Source organism: Pteropus vampyrus, unplaced genomic scaffold (genome assembly GCF_000151845.1).
Source record: "Pteropus vampyrus isolate Shadow unplaced genomic scaffold, Pvam_2.0 Scaffold242, whole genome shotgun sequence".
Lineage (NCBI taxonomy): Eukaryota > Metazoa > Chordata > Mammalia > Chiroptera > Pteropodidae > Pteropus > Pteropus vampyrus.
In genome coordinates, this window is record NW_011889023.1 from 1,031,140 (window position 1) to 1,038,703 (window position 7,564).

The following is a 7,564-nucleotide window of genomic DNA, read 5'->3' on the forward strand; positions in this document are numbered from 1 at the left end:
AGGGAGCGCCGGTGAACTACACTTTCCTTGAATCTGATCACACTGCCCTTCTCACAGAGGGCATATATGTCTGCACATGACTGCATCCCAGTCACAGCTGTGTGGTTCAGGCAGAGGATCTTGTCCCAAACAGGCACAATTGTTTACATGGGAATATGCATTTGGACTCAAGGATCATGTGATGATAATAGAATCTTATTAGTGGTTGAGGTCTGAAGGGACCACCTACACCACTAGGGTCCTGGCGTCTTTCCTGAGTCCTGGAGGTCAACCAGTCCTTGTATTCTGTGAGATGCCTTTGTCCTTCAATAAATTCCATTGCTTTGCTCCAATTTGTTAGTTTCTCTTCCTTACAAGAACCTCAACTAAGCAATTCTATTATTGAAAGATTTGGCCAAGTTTAACATTAGGTACCTTGGTCTTATAAATATGTGCCCTTTTGTCCTTTCAAAGTGAAAGGTGAATTGTGGTTTCTTACTGTTTCCATGTTCTTTTCCAATTAAAATTAGCCAATAGAAAAGGCTCCAACAGCAATCATTGACACTGTGAAAAAATATGAATTTGTACATATATAACTCTCCCAGGGTGACCATGTAAGATTTAATTCTTAATTATATAATAAAATATATCTTTTCCTAATAAAAAATTTTTTATGTATCAGAAATGGAGAAGGTGAACTTTGTGGGCAAAGAGAAGAGTTTTCAATCCTCTCCACCTCTACTCAACACTAAACCTAATTTGCTTGTGCACATGTCCACATGTGTGCATTTCCACATTGACACACATCCACACCACTATGCATCTGTGCAATCATAGGCAATCTTAGCTATTCTGGATTTGGAGATAGAAGACTTGGCCTCTCATATTTACCTATTTCTCCTTGCCCCTTGAGACACCTCCCAAGCATTCAGACCTCCTGCTATGCTATGAGTTCCACCTGTGAGGCTCTAGTCCTACATTCTGTCTTCTCGCCCTTCACTCAGTAACATTTGGGTGACTTATCTGTGTTGTAAGAGAAAAAAATCCTCACCATACACTTGTTAAAAATGTTAAGAGAGATTTTATCAAGCTATTGCAGTAGGGGAGAGAGACTTCAGTATAGTAATGAACTCAACTCTGAATACAGTAAAGACAGCTATTCCTCACTTCTCACATTTGATCAAACACCAAATCCTGACTATTTTGCCTCATAAACATTTTTGCATTCCCTGCACTGCCCAAGTCAGACTCTCATCACCTCCTGAGTGAGTTTCTGTAGAATGTCCTTGTTGGCAGACCAGTCTCTGTTCCTATCCCTCCTCAACAGGCCCCATCACGGTGTTCTTTTGTAGTGTAAATCTAACTGCATTTCCCTTCAATGATCTGCTCAAGACACTCCCAGCACACAGTCCCCCTCCCTGGGATCTGTGCTTGCTTTCTCCATGCAGCCTCCACAGTTGGTCTCCCCAGGACACCGAGCACCTCTCCACAGCCAGCCTGCTGGGTAAATCTAAATCAGCCTTGCATATGCCTTCCTCTGGCTCTGTCAGCTTGCTAAGCCAAAACTGTCCTCCCTACCTTTAACAGTTGCCAGGATGATTCCTCAGCTAGAAGCAGTGATTAATGCAATGTAGACTCTGGAGCATTTGCAGCTCACAAGGTGCTGAAGATAGAGCTTTGAACTTTTTGAGTAGGGAGATTTGGGAAGCCCTCAAGGTACCCTACACAGAAACTTTCAATTTCCAAAGGGAGCCATTTAAAAAATATGACGTAAACCTTTTCTTGCTTAAAGAAAAATGGGAAGTAGTACTACTAACATAGAGGAAAATGAATAAAAGAGACGAAGAAACCTCAAAGATTAGATGACCAAGAAATATCAAGGGCTTAAAATACTGACGTCCACCTTCTTGTCTCCTTGGTCTTTGTGGTGGGTCCCACGTAGAACAGACTCCCAAAAGTTAGGGCAGGCCCGAGTAGTCTTTGCTCACCTCCGCATTGCTGGTCTGTGCTCCCAATGAGGCACTGCTCTGCTGGGTTGTACAGCGCTCTGGAGGAAGTGCTGGATTCCTTTGAATCATAAGACTGTTTTAGCCATGAGGGATTGTAGAAATCCAGCTGTGGATTAGATCCTGAACCTACAGAACATGGACTAGGGACTTTTCTGGATGCATTGAGAAGACATTGACAAGAGCCGATAAGCATGAGGCTTCTCCTTTCGGGTCAGAGAAAGAAATTTTGTAGCTGGGTACCTGGAGAGGAGAAAAGAGGGACTTGGGACAGAAGAGAATACAAGTATTTGGCATTTGTGTCATGCTCAGGCTGGGGGTCTGGTTTTGAGCTTTCTTGAAAGATATGTAACATCCCAGACTAGTTGAGGGCACAGTTGACCGAATGTGCAACGGAGTTAGGGAGGGCCTCTTCTCCATCCCTGCCCAAACTCTCTCATAGACCTCAGTACATTTTGGACCTCAGGGTTGCAGAGCACCCCTCAGCAAGCAACTCCTTTGCCTTGGGAAAGCAGTTCCCTCACAGAGGCCTAAGAGCCAGTTAAGCTGTGAGCTATCTTGGTTGGACAGACTTATTCTTGAGGAAACAGGATGACTCAGAAACTCCCAGAATGAAGTGGGAGAGACTGGGTGAGAGGGCAGGGGAGAGGAGCAATGCCTTGGTTCTCAATTTGGCAGTCTATTAACAGCCATCAAAATTTGGAAATTAAATTGAGTGTGATTGTGATTTATGTTCACCTACTGGGGAAGTCTGAGGACATTTAGATTAGGTTCAGGTAAGTAAACAAAGATCAGGAAAAGTTAGGTGATGCCCCAACATCACAAAACTGGTGAGAGGAAGAATTTGGGCTTGAATCCAGCTCTTTCCCACCTCCACAAGCTGGTTCAACTTAAATTCACTTACTGAGAAAATGATTTGTATTTTGGTTTAGTTTCTGTGATTTTAGGAAAGTGATTTAAGTTCTAAGGGCAGAGGCCATGACCTGTACTTCTCTTTCATGTAGGGCACATGGTTGAAGCTTAATCAATATCTTATAAGTGATTTGATTCACTCATTAGAACCAGCATCAGCATCTTCTCTTGTGTGCTGTGGATAGTTACTGGCAAAGTAGTGAGGAGATGTGGCAGTACAACGGACCTTATGTCTCAAAACAATCACCCTCTTTGAAAGGAAAAAGCGAAAGCCTCATTAAGTTTATGGTTAGATGGTAACTGAGAAGGGTACATGCAAGATGGTAGGAAGAGGACAGAATTTAGGGACCAGCAAAGATTAGAAGGAGTCAGGTCTCTGGGACAGAAAGAAGGATTGAAAATTGTCCATAGTCATTCAACAAATATTTATCAAGTGCTTAGCACATGTTAGACATTGTTCTAGGAACTGGGGATTCAGAAGTGGACCAAGCAATTGACCTAAAGCGAAAGCATTTTTAGGATCAGGTTACATTTTGCTTATATCTCTCCTTATGTCCTTATAGTCCTAGGTTGACAAGAAGACTTGGATTTGTAAAATTTATATCTCATCTTGTTCTAAAAAACCTAACTTATAAAGTAGTATACAATTCATGAAAAGATTATAAAATAGAAGTAGAAGAGATAGATAAATAATTTTTTAAAAAATTAAAAAATTTTTAGAACCCAAAACCAAGCCAGGAATAAAGCTAGTTACTAGGACACAATGCGCACTTTTAAAATCCTAGACACCATAACAGTTGTGGCTTTATGTGACTAAACCACAGTGGGTGATGATATCACCCATTGAAACAAACAACAACAGTTTTTTGAAAGAACAATGCATCCTAATAATAAGACCAGAAAAACAAATCTCTAATCTTCCCAAAATAAGACAGTCTATGGATGTGCTATAGGACTACACCACAAGCAAAACACCCTTAGGATGAATCTGGGAGAACTGTCACCTTGCATACAATGGTTGAGCCTCTGTGAGTTCATATTACGTCTCTAGGCAGTAACTAGGGGCAAGGATGCCCATGGTAAGTCAGTCCTTGCAGCTTCATGGGCAAAGACTCTAAACACATGATAGAGGTGTGGCTATTGATCTTCCATGTGTCTCATGAGATAAGGAACTTTAATGTGATTCACAGAGTAGCTGGAAGCAAGGCAGCAAGGAGATAAGAAGGCTTAATGTCAGCTTCTTGCATAGAAATATGTGTTTGTAAACATAATCTCAGCTCAGCCCATTTGATAGCTCCTTATATACCTATACGTTTGACCATAGGTGTGCTGTAATGTGGGTGAAAGACAAGAGAAAGGATGGAAACATTCTGTCATGTTAGAATAGAATAAATAAGCTAGAAATGAAACTGCTTTGCCTATTCAGTAGAAATCATCTAGAGCAGAGATCTCCAACCCCTGAGCTGTGGTACCAGTCTGTGGCCTGTTCAGAACCTAGCTGCATAGCGAGAAATGAGTGGCAGGTGAGCCAGAGAAGCTTCATCTGTATTTGCATCTGCTCCCTAGCGCTAGTATTACCGCTTCAGCTCCATCTCAGATCATCAGACATTAGATTCTCGTAGGAGCACCAGTCTCTGGTGCCAAAAGGTTGGTAACTGCTGATCCAGAGTGCTGTTTGTTTGTTTGTTTGTTTGTTTAAATTAAGTTTATTGGGGTAACATTGGTTAATACAATTATATAATTTTCAGGTGTACATTATCATTTGACATCTAGAAGTATATTCTATTGTGTGTTTACCACCCAAAGTCCAGTTTCCTTCAGCTACCATATATTTGATCCCTTTTACCCACTTCACTCTCCCCAATCCCCCTAGATTTGACCCCCTTTAACCATCTACCTATCCCTTCTTCCTCCACTCCTTACCCTCCGGTAACCACTAGTCTATAGTCCATGTCCATGAGTCTCTGTTAGTCTTGTTCATTTGCTGTTTTTAGGTTTATATCCCACATATTAGTGATATCATGTGATTTTCAACTTTTTCTGTCTGGCTTATTTCGCTTAGCATGATTATCTCGAGGTCTATTCATGTTATCACAAATGGCAGTATTTCAACTCTTTTTATGGCTAAGTAATATTCCATTGTACGTATGTACTATAGCTCCTTTAATCAATCATCTATCATAGGACACTTCAGTTGCTTCCATGTCCTGGCCACTATGAATAATGCTGCTATGAACATCGGTGTGCAAATATCTTTTCAGATATAGGTTTTCAAGTCTTTGCGGTAAATACCCAGTAGAGGGATTGCTGGATAATATGGTAGATCAATTCTTAGTTTTTTGAGGAACCTAATATGGTAGATCAATTCTTAGATTTTTGAGGAATCTCTATACTGTTTTCCATAGTGGCTGTACTAATTCACAGTCCCACCAGTGGTGTATGAGGGTTCCTTTTTCTCCGCATCCTCTCCAACATTTGTTATTACTTGTCCTGTTGATTATAGCTATTCTAACAGGTGTGAGATGGTATCTCATTGTGGTTTTGATTTGCATTACTCTAATAGCTAACGATGTTGAGCATCTTTTCAAATATTTGTTGGCCATTTGTATGCCCTCTAGTGAGAAGTGTCTATTCAGGTTTTTTGCCCATTTTTTGATTGGATCCTTTGTTTTTTTTGTTGTTGTTGTTATTGAGTTGTATGAGTTCTTTCTATATTTTGGATATTAGGCCCTTCTCGGAGGTGTTGCTTGCAAATGTATTTTCCCATTCGGATGGTTGTCTCTTTACTTTGTTGACGATTCTTTTGCTGAGCAGAAGTTTTTTAGTTTGATGTAGTTCCATTCATTTATTTTAGCTTTTACTTACCTTGCTTTTGAGGTCAAATTCATAAAATTCTCTTTAAGTCCAAGGTCCTTGACTTTAGTTCTTATGTTTTCTTCTATGTATTTTATTGTTTCAGGTCTTATATTCAAATCCTTAACCCATTTTGCATTAGTTTGGGTGTGTCGATAGACAACGGTCTAGTTTCATTCTTTTGCAAATGGCTTTCCAGTTTTCCCTGCACCATTTATTGAAGAGGCTTTCCTTCTTCACTGTATGCTTTTGGCTTTTTTGTCGAAAATCATTTGCCCATATAAATATGGGTTTATTTCTGGACTCTCGGTTCTGTTCCACTGGTCTGTGTGTCTGTTTTGCTGCCAATATCATGCCGTTTTGATTACTGTCACTTAGTAGTATAATTTGAAGTAGAGCAGAGTGATGCCTCCAGCCTTGTTTTATTTTCCCTCAGGATGGCTTTGGCAATTCAGGGTCTTTTGAGTTTCCATACAAATCTGATGATTTTTTGTTCTATTTTTTTAAAAAAATGCCAATGAGATTTTGATGGGGATTGTATAAATCTATATGATGCTTTAGGTAATATGGTCATTTTAACTATGTTGATTCTTCCAATCCAATAACACAGAATCTCTTTCCATTTCTTTGTATCTTCTTCAATTTCTTTTAACAAGGTCTTATAGTTTTCATTATATGGGTCCTTCACATGTTTCGTTAAATTTATTTCATTAAATTTCAAAATTTTTGTTGCAGTTGAAAAGGAATTATTTTTTCCACTTCTTTTACTGACACTTCATTATTAGAGTATAGGAAAGCTATGGATTTTTGAACATTGATTTGTATCCAAAGACTTTGCTGTATTTGATTATTGTTTCTAGTAGTATTCTTGTGGAGTCTTTAGGGTTTTCTCTATAGAGAATCATGTCATCCACAGATAGTGACAGCTTGACTTCTTTGTTTCCTATCTGGATGCCTTTTATATCTTTCTCTTGTCTGATTGCACTTGCTAGGACCTCCAATGTTATATTGAATAACAGTGGCAATAGTAGACAGCCTTGCCTTGTTCCTGATCTTAAAAGGAAGGTTTTTAGTTTTTCACCATTAAGTATAATGTTGCTTGAGGGCTTGTCATATATGGCAAGCCCTCTATACCAATTTTGTTGAATGTTTTGATCATAAATGGATGCTGTCTCTTGTCAAAGGCTTTTTCTGCATCTGTTGATATGATAATATGATTCTTATTTTTTAATTTGTTTATGTGGTGTATCACATTAATTGATTTACATATATTGAACCATCCCTGTGCCCCTGGGATGAAGCCCACTTGATCATGCTGCATAATGTTTTTAATATGTTGCTGTATTCGCTAGTATCTTATTTAGGATTTTTGTGTTCATGAGAGATATTGGTCTGTAGTTTTCTTTTTTTGTGTTATCTTTACCAGATTTTGGTATCAGAGTAATATTGGCCTCATAAAATGAGTTGGGAAGTATTGCCTCCTCTTTGATTTTTTTGGAAGAGTTTGAGAATAGATATTAAATCTTCTTTGAATGTTTGGTAGAATTCACTGATGAAGCCATCTGGTCCTGGATTTTTACTTTTTGGTAGGTTTTTGATGATTGTTTCAATTTCTATACTGCTGATTGGTCTATTCAAATTTTCCAGATCTTCTTGATTCAGTCTAGGAAGATTGTATTTTTCTAAGTACTGGTCCATTCTTCTAGGTTATTAAATTTGGTGTTATATACTTTTTCATAGTATTCTTGTATGATCCTTTGTATTTCTGCGATATCAGTTGTAATTTCCCCTCTTTCATCCCTGATTTTGTTTGT